The following is a 21,085-nucleotide window of genomic DNA, read 5'->3' on the forward strand; positions in this document are numbered from 1 at the left end:
AGCAATTCTTCTTTCTTCGAACGCGTTAAAATTTTCAAAAGACCCGCAAGCGATTCTCGTCCACCACAAAGGGCTCCCGAAAGGCGTATCGGCGCGAAGGGTGGAACGCGCGTTCCCGTTCTGCGTAACGTATTCGTCGCGGAAACGAGAAAATTCGGCTCGTTTCACAGTCGACGATGAACTCTCATCCTCTCGGCTGAGAGCTTTCCTTCCTGATGCACACCGTGCACGCGAAAATAATGGCACAACCGGACGCACGGTGGTTCCCCATGAAAAGTTGAAGAGGAGAGAGACCGGAGTTTTCTATGTGCGGATTTATACCATTCCCGAATGCAATAAAACAAAACAAGTTTAGAATTTACGCAAAATCTTCCACGCCAAGAAACAGGGGCCAAATAAAAATTTATATTCTCTTTCAGCAATTTCAATAAATTCGGAACGCCTTTTTACATTCCTCTCAAATTTTTCTATTTTGTATTTCATCTCCCCGTTTTTGTCATAAATACATAAAATTCGCTGTCTGGCTGTAAATGTCTTGAAAATTTTATTTGGGGGATATTCAGAAAAATTGATATAAAAATCGATTGCCCAGCTGCGAGATATTTTATTTCCTCCGCAGGAAATAATTCTAAATATTCGTCGAGTAGGCGTGCCGTTCGAGAGTCGATGCATTGATGTTTTATTCCGTCTCTCGACAGTTTCGATACTTGGAGAATAATATGTTTTCAAATTCCTCTCGCATTTCGAGTATACATTATTTTTGATAAATACGTAAAATTGACAGTCTGGCTATCAATGACTCGTAAAATTCAGTTTGGTGAAATATTTCATACATATAGGAATTCGTTGTCAAGCTAGGCGATATTTCATTTCCGCTGCAGGAAATAATTTCAAATATTCGTCGAGTGCTCGCGTCATTAAAAAGTCGACGCACAGGTATTTTATATTGACCGTAAACTCGACTGCACGGGTACAAAATCAATTTTTCGTAGTCAATTTTCTAGAAACGAATTCTTGCGTGGGCAAACATTGTTCAAAATTTCCAAGGTATTCCCGTCAAAGGAATTACCCTCTTTTGACGATACTATAGCTCCGTGTGCACCCTGTCTGCGTAAATGATCGAACCTATGGATCATATGAAATTCCACGGGAGTGAGTGCAAACAAAGGCCCCGATTGCGTGCGTAATTAAATTTCGATGGTACACACAATGGCCGGGGCTTGAATAAATCCGGAACGTATTGACTTTCTGGATAGTTGAAGGACTCGGTGAAAAATGTAATAAATTCCCCGACTTTACAGTCCTTTCAATCCTTTCTCCCGTGGAACGTCAATGATCCGTGCACTATTACAGATTCCGAGCCCTTCTAAAGGACAAACCAACTCTCAGACTCGCTTAATGGATATTCATAGATTTCCGAATGCATTCGTAGCCATGGAAACCGAAAAGACTTTACATTTACGTATACATATATCATCTCTTTGCTTAATTTATACGAGTGATAATTAATCTGCCAATTTTCTGAATTTATAACGAACCCCATATACAACAAATATGATACAACGTCATTATTATACTGCGGATTTGATGCATTTATAACAGAAACGGATATTAAAATTATTTAAAAAAGACGATATTACTATTTGGCTCCTGCTTCTCATTATCTATCAAACATAATACAGATTTTTATTAAATGTTGGATCGAAGACAATTTTAATACACTAAGTTTCAGGTTACCTGTTAGTGCTGTGAATTAATTTAGATGTGTCATAAGAAGCTTACAGATTAACGAAAAATGTGAACGCTGGCGAACGTCCGAAGAAGTAAAGAGGAAGATGATTCATAAGGCTATGTAATGGTACGAAATTAGGTGAGTGCCATAGGATGTAAATTTCAGTATTCGATGGCGACAATGAAACAACACATCGTAAAACACGATTTCAAGAACATTATCGTTTCGAGCGCGCACCTGTGCGCAACGATATAACCATAAAGGCAAAGCGGATCTGCAGACAGAAGAAGAAATTATGTCTATGGGGTACCGGAGCGAACACTACAGGGTCATCGGTTGTGCATATTAATTAAGCGCCATCAATTAACGGTCTTCCAATCAGGTCATCGCATTGTTCATCGAACAGACATCGCGTGCGTACGCGCCGCGTGTAAACTTCACGCGTGAAATCGTGGCAGGAAATTAATGCGACTTTACATCGGAACAATGCGTATAAATAATTCGACGAATTCTTACGGTCAACATCGCGACGCGTTGACATTTCCATGGGGGAATAAGTCGAGATATTTGTAACATTAGGGACACCGCAATTTCAAACAACGATAAGAACGGACCGAAGGCTTTCGAACACCTACCGCTCACTAAATCTGCACGTTTTATAGTTTCCATTCGAATATCGACACTTACTCGAAATTAGAATAAATTGCTGGTCGTTCGATTCGTTTTACCGGGCCCCATATTGTGAGTATATTTCTCCATTAGAAGATTTATTACACGGTCCCGATAGGGCAGTGATAAGGCGTAATGGACGCGTTAATAGCGGCTGATATTTTATTATGCCGGTGCCTGGATTCTTGTTTTAATTCTTCGGGACTTTTCGCGCTCGGCGAGCGTGCTGGGACCACAAAAATTCGATCCACTTTAATCTCGCCGGAACGTCAAGCCTCAACGTCACTGTTGCAGTTCCACCATTGACGTTCCTACGATAACGTTACGTAATATTCGTGCCGTTTTAAAGACCACTTTCGTCATTCCCACACAGTCTGCCGTATGAAAATCGATGACTAATCGAATAGCCTAGCAGTCTGAGCGTTTCGCATTAATACCGCTCGAATGGCAAAGCAGCCTTTCTCGTTTTTCACGAGACTCGAGACAATTCCGTCGGAAACGTAATTTCACGCCGAGAGGCACCCTCATTTCCATCAAAATTTAGTGTATTCAATTCGTACGATTTAGCAGAGCTCTGCATGTAAACTTTCGGTGCCAAGTATGATTTGCTGGGCTGTCCCGAAAGGTCTTTTCGCTTAATATTTTTAGACAACAAGAGTAAACAGCCAAGTTTTGGGACAACCCGATATCAAGAAATCGGAGTTCTTTTTACCGTTTTGTATTTGACTCGCCACAGTTCTTTTCAGAAACGGATAATATCCGTAGTCTATAATGTACGAGAATTATTTCAGGACATTCAATGGCAGCAACGCAGATCCCGAATTTTACAGAGACTGCGCGCGAATAAAAGGAATAACCGTAAAAGAAAAACTGAAAGCAATAAGAGTCCAGGAAGGACCTCGATATCGAGCACCTTACAGCCTCGTGTGGTCGGAGGAGCGTCCTCCTTCTACCTTCTTCGAGAGCAGCAGATATGGTGCATTTACCTTCGGGATCCTCGTGAAATGTCCATGAAACGATAAGGCAGCCCTTTAGCGGCCGACACCTTGCAGAATCGTTACTCACTTATCGCTTTTTCGGAGCAGTAAAAATTGCAGCCGCACAAGATACGGTTGAAGGTGAACAGGTGTCGACTAAGAATACGTACACCGCGGATCGTGGGTCGTTGTGAGGTAAGATTAGCGGGAATGGGATGCCCGACGCAGAAAGTACCGAATATATGGACTCGGGTATTTTTAAACAATTTGCGTAACTTATTGTCGGATTGTCAGACGTAAACTCGTCGTGCGATCCGTTTGTAATCAGTACTAAACCTTCGAACAACTTCTACACGATTTCCTCGGACATCCTTTAACATGACTTTATAGACATTTGGGATAAAGTAATCGACCACTTCTTCGCTTAAGCTGTGTTCGCAATGTTTTATATACACTGACGTACAGGGAGGAGTGAGCGAAGGAAATGCAAACCCAAAAGAGTGAAGACGTTAGGAGAATTGAAGAATTCATTATTTTCGGACGTACTAAAATTACTAAACGAACAAACACATTTTTAAGTGACTTCTGTTTCCTACAGACGGTACAGATGGTACAACTTTTTATTTTAAATTTTGACGATCGCCAAGGGTCTAATCTTGCGAATCTTCGTTCGAAAAATCGAGAACATTGGAACTATACACTGTCAAAATTGATAAACCCTAACGACACTCAGGACTGAAGTATTTGACAGAACTGCGTGACTAACTTAACATCAAGACACTCAACTTAACCTCTTAAGTACTGTACGCCACTATAGTGGTTTCCGTGGGAAGCATCAATTTGAGCGATACGCCACTATAGTGGTTTCCGTGGGAAGTATCAGTTTCAACGGTACGAACCACTATAGTGGCTTTTGTACCATCCGCGGCCAGGGGCGCCGTCCCTGAGAGACAGAGTCACGGACGAGCGCGCCGTACTTAAGAGATCGATCTGAAACGAAATGAAAACCAACTGAAAAATTTAGATCCAAAGATTTACACGAGTAAATTCAAGCACCAAGATTAGACGAACCCTTTCAAATAGAATCAGAAGACCTCCACGACCAGGGGCCTGAGAAAACGACTTCAAGAACCAAGGTTCACGATCCTAGGTTTGGCCTAGAGACTCCCAAACTGCATAAAAGTTTCATGCAGCATGTCTTGGGTTTAATAGGATGAAGGTGTACGAAAAGGTAACCTCTACACGCTTCTTGCTCGTATGAATCCAGTTTAATGCCTCGAGGGAGGATGGTAGTCCCGAATTACAGTTTGAGCGATTTTTATAGTGCGGTAGGATGAATGGAAGAACAAAGAGATCCCTGTAATGGGTCGGTCTTAATCGTTTAAGACCCTCTCGGAGGAATCAGTGCGAGGCCTTAATCTAAGTATATTTTTCCATTCGCGATTTCGTTGTTCGGCTAATTGCCACCTGCTCCAAAACCTTTTTTCCCACATGCAGACCAATCGAGTCATAAAATAAAAACGTTCTACTAGGTTTTCTGTTCTTTAACGCATTCCTAGTACTTCGCAAAAGCTCTTCGTTATAGATGATTTTCAACGTATTCAAATTCTTAACGAAAGACAAAAATTCTACCGCACTTTTTTGCTATTTAGCGTATTTTAAAAACTTCATTATAAAATAGATGTGTGATATTTCGAACAGTAGAGAGATCTTCAACATATTAAAATGAATAAAGGACGAAAGAAATTCTACTGGAATCTTTGATTACTCAACGTGTTCCTTGTAAATTTAAAAACTTCTCCATTACGAGAATATACTGTACATGCTAAATTCTACGAACATGATATTCTCCGTAAAGAATACAATTCTAAAGTGTCTTTTTCGTGTCGGAAATGAATCGCGTTCCCAAGAAAAGACATTATTATTACGCAATGAATAGGACACTGGCGACCCGAACTTCGTGATTTCTAGAATTTTAAAATCACGTGCGGATTTATAGTCACGCCGTGGCTTGTACTGCCAGACACACACTTTCTACACACGAGTTCTGTTATCACTAATTTACGATATGATTATTATTCCACGTGCAATAGTCACGATAAGCAGAAGATCGTAGATTATGGTCGGTACACCTATTGCTTACGCAACAAACATTTATCATGGCATTCGACAAGAACGATTGTAACCCCGTGTTCCGTATCACTGTAATGATTGTGAGTCCACGGAAGAAAAGTGGAATACATTATTGCACCAGCATAATCGAAACTACAGAATACTTACAGCGACACTGTGTTTTGAGCATTCTTTACTACTTCACGTTGAGGAATCCTACCTGCAACATTCAAATAAAAATGGATTTTGTAGAGCTTTTGAACAACCGTTTGTATATTGCGAGTACACTACAGGTTTCGTAATTACTGCTAACAGTGTGTCAGATCCAGAATTTTCGACTGAATTTCACAAATAAAACAAAATGGTCATTTCTTCGAATACGCCAATTTTCTCTCCGAAAGGAAGGTCCAAATTTAATAAATTGTACTTGAAGAGGAGCATTACTCTTCGAAGCACAAAATCACCGGACAAAGGAGGGTCGATGACGAGAATGTTGTTTCTTTTTTATCACTATTCCGCGTGCAGAGAGCGAGACGCGTTTCCTTTTTCTTTTTTTCTGTAAAAGCTCCACGATCAAAGTCGATTGATCTCCCGCGAGTGCTTAAATGCACACGATGCATTCCCGTTCAACCATACGCCGCGAAGAACACACACGGACACGGGGAACCGTTCCGGAAAACACGCGCGCCACGAATATCCAGTTACAAGCCATGGCCACCGGTACAAAACACCGACTTTCATGAGTGCATTAACGCTCTCATTAATTGTTTCAGCGACATCAAAGCGGAAGTGGACGAATACGGCTAACGAGGAACGTTTGTCGCTATGTTACACACGGAATCATGTTAATCTTGCCAAAGCGTGCACGCTCGAACAAGCTAACGCGCCTTTGCAAAGATAATTCAGCTTTCCAGATGGTAAACAGAGCCTCGAAAATAGAAAATCACGAACTCGAATACACAATTATGCATTCCCGTATCAAACGGTCTCCTAACACTCTACTAACTTCGGGAGTCGTTCCTATTGCCATATTTATATTTCCTCTATTGTACGATCCCTTTTTGTCTATCGTTTTCATCATCCCCTTTGCAGTAGGGGATAGATTCGCGGTAAAATTTAACAACTCGTTATTAAATCGAGTATATGGATCGCCATAGAATGAGCTTGTTCACATGTGAAGTACATATGTTGGTACAATAGAGACTATACTAGGAAAAATTGTGTCAATAACAGATCGCCAACGTCATAATATCAAATGCCACTTGCAAACAATTGATGGCAGAGATCTTTGCAGAAAAAAATTGCTGAAGCACAGAAACAGCTGTTATAGCTCGGAAATAGGGTCACGCGATACATATGTTCGCGTAAACTCTCTTCTCCGAGTGCAGCGTGCTGGATTCAGTGGAGTTATCGTCATACAAGGTGTCACCGGTCTGGTGGTACAAAGAGCTGGATCTACACGAAAAAATAGAGGTACCCTAAGAAATGAAAGTTATCCGAACAAACTTGCCACAGGACCATTGAACCACCTCAAAATACAAATTGCTAGTCCCACGACAATACTTACGTTAAATACGTGGGATGTCGTTCGAACTGCTAAATAAATTAATGTAGTGGTGAATAGGTTATAAAAAGAAATTAAATCATTGTACCGAGACATCTGTAAACTCACCATACAATTACTGCATAAATTTCAACACGTCTTTTGTTTTTTTCGTTTAATACGAATTATGTTCATTCACTGGATCACCCTAATTATCGACAATGTCTAAGAAATCGTGCAGGTCCACCCTATATTGCGTCGAAGTGGTCCCGTGCAAGGGGGCCTGAAAATCTTTTAAATCCGTAGGGCCTCCAAAAGTCTTGATCCGGCACTGTGTCACACCCTGTATACGAGGCAACCGGGCGTACACTGTCCGTAAAAACGGCAGGAAGCTTTTCACGACAGCTGATGGTATTGCTGCTTGTGTGCGCGCTCGAATTTCGTATCTCTCTCTCTCTCTCTCTCTCTCTCTCTCTCTCTCTCTCTCTCTCTGTCTCTCTCCACACAGCCCTCACCTTGCGAGGAACGCTTCTGTGGTAGTAGGTCAGTAATGCCGAGGCTGGGCCGGGCTGGTGAACTATATTCGCGGTCGGAAAACAGGGTGGGGCAGCCCGAGAGCTTCACCAATCAATAAACCTCCACCGCCGGACGACATTCAGATTCGGTCACGAGTTCGACCCTGTCGCGCGGCAACTAACGGAGAAAATCCGAGAAACAGAAAACGTCTCTTTTCTTGTTAGAATGGGACATCCATTGTCTTCCTCATCGAGCGCAGAAGATTGGAATATCGATGTTCGGCTCCGGCGAAAAGGAAACACACCCCTGATGGAACGTGTTCCACCGAACGAGGACGCTGAGAAATTGATTTTTTCTTTGGTCAGATTATACTAGGCAGGTCAGGCAGAATTTGTTTACCCTGTTTTTGTATCTAGCGTTCATAGACCCTCAGCGACTGACCTGTCTAGTATAATCTGGCCCTTAACAGGTCGAAAAGTCGCACAAAATTAATGTAACTTAGTCGCGGATGTTCAGTTTAAAAAACACCGCTAGGATTATAAGAGTATATTCGGTGACTCGAAATTCTTTGTCCAGTTATAACGCGTTCGCTTTCTTTTACCTATAGCGTGGCTAAAGACCTTCCACGGCCTTGGAGAGTTGCACTTATCAGAGCCCAGATCTGAAGACGTTCTTTTCAACTTGGAATCTCTAAGGTCGTCGTCTATTTCAATTGGTGCCCGGGGAATGCGTCGAAACGAGCGAGTATGAGAAACGTTCGCGAGCACCGTCATTATGTGATTAAACATGCAACGATAAAAATAAATTCAATAGCCGCGATATGAACAAGGAAAACCGGTCTGACAATATTACTCTCGTTCGAGTCGCGTCTCGAACGGAATGCGTCTTCCCGTTTGCAGTAATTACGAAGCTCCCTCTGTGCACCTGCGACGAATATGGTACAAACCTCTATTAGGCATCGAATTACAAATTTTCTATTCGATCATTTTCGTACCTTCTATTTTTCTTCGTTCATTCTGCTTTCTTTTCTTTCGTTTACTTCTCAAGTACGGGCTGTTTCAAAAATGTTGTACTCGAAAGGGGTGATTCCTGAGGTCATTCGAAGTAACTTTCTCCTTTGCGCAAAAGGTTCTCCGTGGCTTTGTTCAAGAGTTATTGACGGAAAACAGGGACCAATCAGAGCGCGGCTACAGCGGACGAATTTCAATTCAGCGACTGGCCCCGCTCAACGTGGCGTTGGCATTGGTTGAACCGGAATGCGTCCGCTGAAGCCGAGCTCTGATTGGTCCGTGATTTTCGGTAATAACTCCTTAACGGAGCTGCGGAGAACATTTTCGCAAAGGAAAAATTTACTTCAAATACGCCCGGGAATCACGCCTGTTCAAGGCAGTGCAACATTTTTTGGACACCCCGCATAGAGCGACTCGATTTACGCTAAGCAAAGGTGACGAGCATTATTTGCTCTATCAGCCGATCGACTTGCCCCCAGGTGCAGGAGCAAAGCTTCGGGGCAAATGACGTCAAAGCCGTTCGGAGGCTAGAGCATCTTCGGTTTTGCGAATTTGGTAACCCTGAGTGGCGCAAAATCCTCGGGCGTGGTTTTGCTGCTGCCAATCTCTACGGATCTGAACACTGCAACTACCGAACCAGTACAAATGACTGAAGGTCGTCTCAAACGAATGTCGTTGTCTATTTGTCAACGTGAAAGTTAATATATTTTTTTTTTTTTAAGTGACTGTAAGAACACTAACTTTCTCGTTGAAAATAGATTTAAAAAACGACACTACTTATGGGATGACCTGATAGAAATTTCCGAATGAACTTATTCATTGCAGCAGAAATTGCAATAAAAATTGCGCGGAGTCTGAATAAATGCAATCTCGTCAGCATTACCTTCAGTCGCATTTGGCGCTCGGTAGTTCTAGGGTGAAAAACAGTAATCTGTTTTACATTGATGTTAATTTTCACAAAAGCAATTTAATCAGTTCACTCCTTGCCTTCTTCGCGCGTCGATTATTTCCATCCTCGCCGTTCTATTCGAGTGACTATTGCACGTCTCTCTGTTTTCCCTTTTCCATGTTACTTTTCCCTGTGTTTCCCCGTCTCCGAAACTGAAGCCGAGAATATTTTATCATATCATTACGTCGGCGCAGCTGCAGCTCCTTCATAAATAAACAGGTCTTTGGTACGTCTTCATCAGGCGAGCAAACGAGTCCTCTGCTATTTTCTTCGAGTTTGTAACACAGTTTACTGCTCGGGACGTCTCTCGCCGCGCTCGGTGAACTCGAAGCGTTCCAGTCTGATCCGAAATTTAATCGCGGCAAAGGTCCCGGGCTACAGTTCCTCCAATCTCGTCTTTAATCCGGCGAAATCGTAACAAGAAAATACATGTCCCCGGCGAGCTATCTCCGGCCGTGTAGCACCGGGTCGGGCCGGGTCGGGCCGGGTGAAATTCTTTCCGCGTCGCCCCGGAAGTAATGGAGCTCTCGAAATATTCAGCGGATCGGCCCCACGGGAGTAGAATCTTATTTATTCGGTACAGTTTTCGCAGACTCGCCTGTGTACCGGCAACAATGTTCACCCGGTTCACGGCCGCGTAGAATCTAGTTTCCCGGTGCTCCGCGTCTTTCGTTCCACCCTGGCCCGAGGGAAGACGAACGGTTCTTGTATGTTCCAACCATAAATACTCGTCCACCCCCGCACCTGGAAGCCCACCACCCAGGTGACCTCCTTAACGCTCCGTTTCCAGCCGGGATCGGCTCCGAGTCAATCCTCTTTCCAGAATGCGACTTCCGCCTATCGATGGCTGCGAGACACGCGATTTAGGCCATTCGATGAAAAGATTCCGCGAGCACTGATCAGGCCTATGAGCATCTGAATACGACTCTCAATTCGATGGGAACGACGAGAAACGTGCGCGTCCTCTTTGTAAGTCGAGGCTCACTTGATTGTTCCGCGGACAATATTTGTAGACGCAGTTCGTTTGGTTTGTGTACGAGCTGCGTCTGGCAACTCTGGGCCGAATTACACTCGATTGTTAATAAGAATAATCACAACAAGCTGTGCCGTCCGTATCAAGACTTTATTTCGGAAATGCATCGGTGCAATTGCAAAGTGAAATGTAGTCTTCGTAATTACAAGCGTTCGAACGTTTACTGAAACACGTAAGTGTTTCGAAAAGTAATCAGCTTTTTATGATTCTACCCTAATACTTTTTCTTTTTTAGAAACGTGTAGGACATCACATTGCAATCGCACCGATGCACTTGTGTACAAAGCCACATTGCACAACGACATTGGTTTGTTAAGCTGCGCAAAATTTTTGTCTACAATTTTTTCCATCCTCAATAACGATCGAGTTATAACTCAGCTTAGTTACTAGATACAGCCTGTATATAAAAGCTAAAGTATGTGTGCACATATGTTTGCTAGATAAAGACTTTTATACCGTTCGGTGTGGCATGTATTTAAAATGTAGTGCATATACGGTCGAGTTTATTCTGCAAGAAATTGCACACATTGCACAATGTTGTACACACTCAGTGCATATATTATACATTGCAATACCACTAAATGCGTATTGTAAATTGAAATACCGAAAATGCAGTTATTGATGCGATGCGATAAATAATTTTATTAGCGTGTTCCATGAGAAAATCTAGAAATATGTAATGCAAAAATTTAAACGCCAATCGAGCGTTTTGGCAGAAACATGTAAGAAAACTTGAAAGGCGTGCATTGCAATTATTATGCACCAAGGAAATTTCTAAGAGAAAAAGTTTCGATATTCGCGCAGGGTGCTATGTGTTTCAGTTTCATGAATCGTATTTCGGTAGACGGAAGCATGAGCAAAGCCAGGTAAGAATAGATTGACCTCCAAAAGCTCTCTGGGGAGACTGCAGCAAATTGCGAGCGAGGTGCGCATACAATATAAGCGTAGCATATAATGAGACAACGTACAATGGTCCTTATGGACTCTTCGGGTCGTCGAGATACACGCTGTCAGATAATTAAATGTTCAAAGGTCGCTCGGATGACAAATCTAGAACAGCTCCTAACAAGCCATTTAAATATGTCAACGAAGATATTTGCTTTCAACGAATTAGGTCACGCGATTCAATGAAATTGTATTAATGGATCGTCAAACGTTGAAGTGTCCGATTTTATAGCGCCGATGTTACCAGGCGACTTAATTAACAAAATATCACTACGTCTGCAGCTATTTGCCGTTTTAAAGTCCAAAATTTAATCCAAGATCCAATTTTCATCTAGACAGCTAATCATATTTTTTAATAGAGATTTTGAGTATCGGTCAATGCGATTTTCGTATAGACGTCTTGTATGAGTAGAACAGTAATGTGAATGTTAATGTGTCATTTCTATCCTGGAGGAATGATATTGATAATATGATAAACTCGATTTGGTAAAAAATGGTGTTTGTGTAATGTTGTCATTAAAAATCGCTGCATTTAACGTGCCTTATTATTCCGCATTACGAATTAACTATGTTTATATTTTCCGTAACATCGGGTAATTAAGAACGTTAACGTCGATATCATCTACGGCGGAAGGTAAAAATCAAACGATTAACAATTTACATATAAGATCCGAATAAGATAGCAATTCTCCGTCGGCAAGCGTATGTTCATAATAATGATTGTCAATTAAGTGTATAAGACTGCGAATGCGTTTATGTAAATCGTACAACTAGTTTCTAATACCTCTCTATAAATACATCGTAAAAGAAAAGAGAGACTCGGCGAGGACAAAAAATAGTTGTCCCTGAACCCGCACGTACTTATTAAGATCTGTTTAGTCTTGTTCTTTCGTTTACGAAATTGTCAGGCAGTCGACGAGTTCTCCGCGCTACGCAGACGAGTGGCGAACAACCCCATATGTCATCTCGGAAGAGGAAAAATCGAAGAACTTAGTGTAACCGCTCTCTTCCTGTAATTAATGCTTAATCCAACGTTTTCAACTGCTTCTAAACAGCTGACAGAAACATGCCGTTTCGAGTAACCGGGGACAAGTTGTACTTCCACTTGCAGATCTCGGCATTAAAATGCGTAAAAATGTTTAATCGATACTTTGAGATACTGCTGTGTCTCGTGAGCAGATTGCATCTTCCGAGACGACGTTCGTTCCGATGAAAATCTGAAACAGTGAAAGCGCACGAAGCAGAATGGAATCGTGAGAAAAGAAAGTGACTCCTATCGATAACCTGGTTTAAAACGCTAAAATTTCGTTGGGACACATTTGAAATGAAACATGAAAAAAGAAAATAAGATTATGCGTACAATTATTGGTAGGTATCATTTCTGGATATCAACTCTGTTCACTGTCATAGTGTTGCGTTGTACCCTGTATACCGAGGTCCACAGAACACAGAGCTGCAGACAGCGAAGAGATTGGTACAAATGACTCTAACAGCGCTAATCAGTGGCGAAATCTTGGCGGTAATTCGTACCTCCCACCCGTAAGCCGAAAGAAAAATTGAACAGAATCCGAGACCGAGGAAACAATGAATCTCCGAATGAAGCCGCTATAACTTAAGTAACTTGTACCGTGTTTCAATGAACACGGTGCAATTTTATCGCGTCCCGATATAAAATAAAGCCCTTCCACACCGTTTCACAAGAATCGAACAAGACAATACAGGCCGCGGCGGTCTCGCGAAAGGTCGATTCCATTATTCACCCGGTGGTCCGAGATTGCACAAGCGGAACAGATCGATCGCGGTTACCAACGTCTCAATTAATACCGATCCGTGGTCCGGCCGCGTCGATAAATAACCGATATTTTACGATTCCTCTCACTTTCCTCGCGATCTGCCGCCGTCGTCGGTGCTCGAACAAGCGTAACCGATCGCGAAAGAAAAAGAAAAAGAAATCAAGAGAAAAAAAAAATAAATCACGATCCGACGGTGGTGGAACAATCGGTTCGCGAGTCCCACGGTCTTCGGTTTCTTTTCGGGCGGAAAAGTCCGCGGACGAGCGAAGTTCTTCCAGGGGGAGGTTGCGCGAACGAGAGGCCCGGCCGCGATAATCTCGCAATAAATCGCCGCGAGCGCTAAACGAGCATTTAAAACCAACACATAAACTGGCAACGGTATCAGCCCCGAGATTTATCGAGCTATTCATAAACCGTTCGCCTATAATCTTTCTCTAGGATGCTGTACTTAATAGCGACGTACTCGGCGAGCGTGCACGCGAGAGCATTACGAGAGGCCCGCGCGCGGCCCGAGCCAGCGCGAGAATTAATAAGTATCGGCTACACGCTCGTGAAGCATCTCGTTAATAACGGAAAAATAAGCGAGAGCAAACGACCGGAGCAACCGACGGCATAACGAGGTGCTCTCCGTCGCGCCGTACACCTGGTCTGAACCCTAGTGTGCGTTGGTCACCCCTTGAAACGGAAGGATCTTTATTGTCTTTCGTCGAATTGTTTTCGCGTGTTCTCTACAGATTCCGAATGACCATAACAAAACCGAAAATTGTAGAAGCGCCTAAGCTGGGTCCACCACCTTCGTTAAAGGTCGCCCACTGTTGATCATTCTTCGAAATCGCGGGGACCGGTAACGGGAAGCAAGGTGTAGCTGTGTAAAGACAGTGTGTTCTGTCTGTAGACACGGTCTCCTTAATTCCGCGATATGCTGATAGACCAAGACGGAGATATCGCTAACGATAACGCTAACGATGTTTATATTGATTGAGGATAGAAAACCTGTGGACTCGACCGGGCCGAGGCTGGACAAGTTGCACAACGAGTCGCGCGACATGCCCAACGGTGTGTACACGGCTTAACTGTTAATAAACGAGGCTCGACCGAACGCATTATCGAGCTGGAAAACGAAAACGAAACTTGACCGGAGAGGTCTGTCCGCTCTATAATTTTCTCGGACGATAATTGCGATAATTGCGCTAATGCGCAGCCCGATAAGAAGAGGCAAGCGAGCTCGATACTCCCGACAGGCTGTGCAGGGTACACTACCGGCGCCAGAGTATTTGAATTATCGCTTCGTTTCGCGGCAGTAATCTTCAGGCCGAACAAGTATCAAATTTCTCGCAGTACATCTCTGCAGGTATCGATCGCCAGAGCTCCGGGTCAACCGCGGAATTTGCGATGGCAAGTGCGCCATAGTTACGGCCATAGTACGTCCTTTATTCAAGAGACCAGTCCTCTGTTTCACTGTTGTATTCTTTCGATTTATTTTTTTCTTTCTGAAACATTTCATCCTCTGTTCTGCGAATCGAAATGAAATTTAATATCGCCACAGGGCCCATTGTGCGCGAAAACGTAACATTTAAAAACATTTTAAAAATCGTTGAATTGTGCTTGTGTCTACCTGGATATAATGCCGCCATTGAACGGGTATTTTCATTAGTGAACGATATGTGGACCAGCGAAGAAACCCAATTCAAAATCAAAACATTGAAAACGTACCAACTGCAACTTTCGGTTTGATTTGTACACAGTTTTGTGCATTTTTAAAACATAAACCCGATTCGAGAAAAGGTTCGTTCTTGTGAAAAGTATCAAAATGGAATTTTGTTTGAACGTGAAACAACTCATGATTTGTCTTTTATTTTTTCCGGGGAAACATGGCCACCGTAACCATAGTGCGAACCCTAGACAGTGAAAGACGGGCGAATAGTTGAACTTTATCCAATTTTCGAGTCTCGGAAAAGATCGGATCTATCGAATAATAAATAATTAACAAATTAATAATCATAAATTAATAATCCTGCAAGAGCTGATGCCAGTATGGAATTGCATTTCCCGATTACCTATCTTTACCGCTACTAGGTATACTAAAGAAAATAATAGACGTTTACGGCTGTGTACATCGATTTCGCAGTAGTATACGCTACACATGATGGTTGATAAAGACTATTGCGGTATTACACGTTACAGAAATATCGACACGGAAGTAACATTGCAAAGGTGAAGAAAAATTTGTGTTTTTATCGAAAATGCTGTTTTAGACTGTACCTGCCAATGACCGTTTGCAAAGTTCCGCGATGAGGATTCAAGTTTAGAAATTCCGAAGGTCCAAAATCATCCACGGAATAACTCCAGAGCAAGATCCATTTCAATGATCAAGATCCTTCGGTATCTTTGCTCGCGTAACGATTTAAAACAAAGTTTGTGGCATAAAACTGACCTACTGTTCAATTTTCAGTAATATACACTTGTTGAACGATTTATCGATTCAACGCGAACGAGTGGCTGTGCGCGCGGGTTAGAACGGACCCAGCACCGCATCCTCGGGGTCAATACCCTAAAAGCATCCTATTACCGAGCGTTCGCCGTCGTATGAATATTGAAAGGGGACGAGCGGAAGTTGACGGCGCGATGGGATCGTAAAGACCGCTCGAATTCAAATTTGAAAGCCGGGGCAGACCCCTCGAAAGTCGCTAAAAGATTCCAGCAGGTGTGCCGTAACTACTATGCAGAAATGAGGAGGCGTCTCGGTAAAGAAAATGCGGATTTGATCGGCTAGAGTACAAACGACAACGCCATTTTTATTTTGCACTTATTGAAATTACAAAGATGCTTCCATTTGAAATTATTCAACAGACATAGATACACAGCAAACCTGCAGATTGTAATATTATTTCTTGATTAAAACACTTCGTAAAATTTTCATTTTGAAAATCGGACATTTCATATGCAACATTTTCATAAAAGCATGAAGCAATCAAGTCCAATTGATTCGGCTGTCTCCTAGAAGGTCTCGTTCCAATATGATTGTCTATTGGACACGTGTTGTTTGATCGTTAGCTGAAACGGAAATATCAACGAATTAGATCACCGGAGATAGAAAGAGAGAGAGAGAGTAGAGTGTCCCTAATCATCTTACCTGTACGTCTCTTATGTACAGAATTCGAAGCAAACGCGTCCACGACTTCTCGCTAGAGCCCTTTTTCGGAAAAACTTTTCACTCCGTGAAAGGAGCAGAACAACAGAATCGAACTGCGCCGACCATTGTTCGCCGGTCGGATGGAAGTCATTAGACTTCGCCGGCTGTCTTTAATCCGACCAAGATAAACCATTGTGTTCGTTCGACGGAAGAAAGAAATCAATATCGGCCGAGCGACCGTGCAACTTCCTTTCCGCTTTGCCTCCGCCCGTTCGGTTTTCATCGGTAGACTGCTCTTTAAAACACGTGAACGGGCCAGAAAGCCGATTGTCTCCGCTGCTGGCCGGAAGTGGCTTCGCCGTCTAACCGCTTCCGCCAGAATGGGCTTTAAACTTCGCCCCGGTCCGATGGGAAAAGATGATATCTCCCGTGACAACCGAGCCCTTGCCCTTGCCTCGCCGCGGAAACTTTGCAAACGCACGTTGCGTGGGACCACCAGGAACGTTTGCGAGAGACGCCATATTCACGATCCTCGACGAGATAAACCCGTAACCCCTTCGCGATACACAAAGTAGGATTCGATGTTGAAACATTCTTTCGGCAACGCGATCCGTTTTGAATCTACTGCATCAGTTTTGGGGACCGAGGATATATTCTGGTATTTTTTTTTCTGAAAAACCATTCGACCTTTTGCAATCCGATTTTACGCACATATTTATCGGTATTTCGTGTGCATGTGTGATTTTTTCTCAAGGAAAAGTAATCAAAATTACACGAGTTATGTATTTTTTAATAAAGCAAGTTTTAGAAAACATCGGTCGACCACTTTAAAAGAAAGGTGGTAGTGTTGAACAACTATAAAAATAGTACTCCTTATTACCGTGAGTATTTTATTACCCAAATAAACTTTGTCTTCAAACGCGGAGGAAGCAACGGACTGCAGACATGAAAAAACAAGATCAAACTAAAGTGGCCCGACGGAATGCTGTATGCGCATTCTTCGCGAGCTGAAGTCGTAAATATTTCAGTTTTACTACCACCAAAATGCAACCTCGATCCCGACATATTTCGCTAATCGACGAGACTGTCAGCATAACGCAAAAACGATCGCAACCACGAGACTGTTGAACCTCGCCCCCGGAAAGAGCCATCGGACTCGTCGTCCCCCTTTCAACTCCGACGAGGGTTTTAAAAGGGACGGCCAGTTATCAGCGATAAAACACCTCGCGAAAAAGATAACAGTGCCGACTTTCATCCCGGTGGATACGACCTCGTAAAACGTGTCGCACCGTTTCAAATTTTATCGGCAATATTTTTCGGCGTGATGCGTCAGGCCAAGGGTTCGTTATCCTCCGTGTCAGTGCCAAAAACTCCGCGGACAGAGACGCGAGCGGAAAGAAGAGAGGAGAACGGAGTAAAATAAATGGAAAAAGAGAGAGGAAGAAGGAAACGAAAAAGGGAACGAAATTTGAATTTTACGACTTCGCCGCAAGTCGGCCTCCCCTTTCCCCCTCCCACCCCTTTCCAACCCCCACCGATGCTTCTATGCCTCTGGCACGACGACACTAAATTTGCACGTGACGCGCGGCCAAAGCTGCACAATTTTTACGAGTTTTTATTAAGGGCAGAGCACGCGCGCGAGTTGTGAACGTATAGAAGTGATCTCGGACAAAAGCGGGTCTCGGGGCCAGCCCGAAGATCTTTCGCCAAAGCAGACGGCATTATTGTCTGCCTTTAAAAATAGAGCCGTTCAAAACCGTAGAAATGCATATCCTGTGCACGTCCCGGGCAGCTGGTGCAAAGCCGGGTTTCGTTAAACTAGAATTGTGTAGATAAATCGGCGGAACGAAGGAGAGGATGGGCAATTACAGGTGCTCCGGATTGCTCGGCTCCTTAAGTAGCTTCGAAGGAGGAAATTGATTTTCCTCGTTAGCCAGCTGCACCCTTTTCCGGCGTGTGTTAAGACCCCGTGTCTACCAAAGCATTCGACAGCAAATTATTTGAAGTGGTTCAACGTCGGACGAAATTCTACGAAAACTCCAGGAAATTTCTCCACTCGGGCAAACTGCTAAAACCCGTGCAATTCTACAGCATTTTTTAACACGGTGCATTCAATATATTCGATGCACCAGATTTTGTTGAACTATCTCCTTTGAGGCACTAAAAACTACGAAATTCAGTCGTACATTACCAAACAGCTTCGTGTTTATACAATTGCTAATTTTCAAGGCAGACTGCTAATTTTATACATTTATGGTAAAAATGAGTGTATGTAGCATGAAACAGGAAAAAATAAAAGGGATTTAAGAGCATCGATACATTATCATCAATTAAACTATTAAGGGCGGAAAGAATTTTTTAATTGATTCCAGTACCTTGTAATTGACGTAGGAAATTTTTATTTCGCACAAAGATCCGTAGTCTAGTAACGAAAATATTTTAGATCGGATGAGTCGTTCGAATTCTGGAAAGAAAATAGCTTCGACTGCAAACGGTTAGAAGAGTACTCGGGGTCGTGTATCTTAAATCTTGAATTTCGATTGCATTAAATAAATTAGATTCATTTTATGGGATTTTTGAGGCTGAGGATTGACAGTCAAAGCGTACTGTATTTATTTAATGTTAGCGCGAAAAATAGGAAGAAGGAAATCGCACAGATTGAATTGCAGCAATAATTATAGCGCGTTGACATTTAGCTCTAGTTTAATATCTCAGAACAGGGATCAATTGTGCATTTGGCTCGGAGGTTCTATGACCTACATAGGAATACGTCGGTCACTACTAGTTAACTAGTTAACTTGATTATGAGCTGCTCGAAACTACTGGCGCAGTCAGACTGAAACTTGTTCGACTGTCAAAAGTTCGGTATAATTATTCCAACAATAGTTAGAAACTCGAGAGACTACGCATTTATTATACCAGTCATTGCCATTGGAGTCGGTCAAATTTGATTGGCACTTCGTTTGTCCTGGCGAGAGAAAATTCGAAAAATATTAAAAATTCCGTTGACCGAGTTGTACTATTGATAACGTTATCGATAATGGATACGCATGTACCATACTCAATAATCTTGCTTCGCGTCATAAAATTGTCGTTATAGTATGATGCACGGGCGTCGTCCCTGAACGGTTAAAGAATCTTTTATTCTGAGAACATAAATCAACGGTGTAAAAAAATGGTTATCCGGCGATCTTCCCGTAACAATGGCACGACCTTCTCGGCTCCCGAAGCCGTGTACTTCTTATCGCGAGCTCCAAAATCTCGCCGATGGCTTCCGTTTGTTTCGTGAGTCAGAAGACAAAAGCAATTTGTAGAGAAAGAGTAACGGGTCATTTAGGGGTTATTAGTTCCGCCTCGGGAGCAGAGGAACACGAAAGTGGGGAACGAGGAAAGGCGTAGAGGCAGCCAAGTGCATCTCTCTCTTCCTCTCGTTCTCTCCTTCTCCCTCTCTTATATTCCCCCCGTGTGTTTCCCTTAAACATCCCCCCATGGATTTCTCGGAGGAAGCTGCGCTTGTAAGGTCGCCGCCTCTACGAAGTACTACACGCTTCGTACAACTGTCCGGACAAGAGGGACCGAGCTATCCAAACTCATTTGTCGAGTAATATTTATGTAAATGTTTACACGGTATGTCCTTTGGCGAGGCGGAACGCCAACACCGTTCGCCGAGGGTGTCCTAAGTCTCGAAGGGATGAAACGTATAAATCCAGAGTAAGTATTTACATTATTTAACGGGGAAGGGCTTGTTGCTTCGATCGGCTGCGATAAACAGCTACTGGTTCTGCGATTAACGTGCGTCGCGTTAATTATACAGTGGCGAGACGTGTTTACAGAATAATGAATGAGGTCCCACTACATCTAAAGGAATATTCTGGAGAACCATTTCGGTCGCGTCAGGGTCAATAAAAAGGGAATTGGATCGAGTCGATAACGATAAAAATAATAAGAAGGTGCGCGTTATGCGGAACGTTTTGGTATTCATGTTATTCAATTCGGCGCGAGCGGTGGAAACAGTTGCCAACAGCGTCGTCGCGACACTTTCGACGGTCCAACAAAGGTAATATTATTACCCGGCTCCCAGGAAGTATTTGTCATCGTGTTTCCTGCGACGGCCGGTTCCACGCCGGTTGCATCTGAAATTTGTCAAGGACCCGCTCGTTATCCGAAATAAATTTCTCCGTAGAAAATGTTCCTCGTAACGCCGTCATGTCAGCTCCCTCCGGGAGCACATTGTGGTTTCTTTTCGGACGTCGGGCGTCGCGTCGTCACACCGACCGCAATTTCGTCGAGTACTCGCGCAAGAAAAATCAAAACATCTCCCGCGTTCCCTGAAAGCATTTGTCCTCCCCGTGCCGAGAAACCCCTTTTAACATTTCGTGCGCATTCCGCTTTTTCACGGCGCGCATTTAGAACCACCCTTAACCTTTCGCAGTTTTTTTACACCTTCGTCCAGTATACCTCTTTGCTCCCGAGGAAAATGGCGATCAAACTTCACTTCCTGTTTGCTTCGTAATATCGCTTTCCTTCTATTTTAGGACTTCGGAATCGTGTATTGGTCTGGATACCTCAGCAGAATACCTCAACGTGTCTAGTAATTACTTCGCAGTGATTATATTCGATCAAAAATATTTCATTGAAGATATCGCCAGGCGTTAAACAACAAAATGTTATTCC

The 21,085-nt window shown here is 43.1% G+C and overlaps 1 protein-coding gene and 1 long non-coding RNA gene across 7 annotated transcripts in view; both read right to left on the bottom strand.

Moving 5' to 3' along the window:
* Positions 1–21,085, bottom strand: part of LOC143353678 (uncharacterized) — a 448,475-nt gene that overhangs the window by 409,685 nt on the left and 17,705 nt on the right. The window lies entirely within an intron of this gene.
* The window catches only part of LOC143353682 (uncharacterized), a 50,442-nt gene that overhangs the window by 27,717 nt on the left and 1,640 nt on the right, over positions 1–21,085 (bottom strand). Inside the window, exon 2 of the long non-coding RNA XR_013082193.1 lies at positions 5,659–5,710. This is a non-coding gene — a long non-coding RNA (uncharacterized LOC143353682). The remainder of the gene's footprint in view (positions 1–5,658; positions 5,711–21,085) is intronic.

The sequence above is a fragment of the Halictus rubicundus genome, chromosome 4, assembly GCF_050948215.1.
Source record: "Halictus rubicundus isolate RS-2024b chromosome 4, iyHalRubi1_principal, whole genome shotgun sequence".
In the NCBI taxonomy this organism is placed as follows: Eukaryota; Metazoa; Arthropoda; class Insecta; order Hymenoptera; family Halictidae; genus Halictus; species Halictus rubicundus.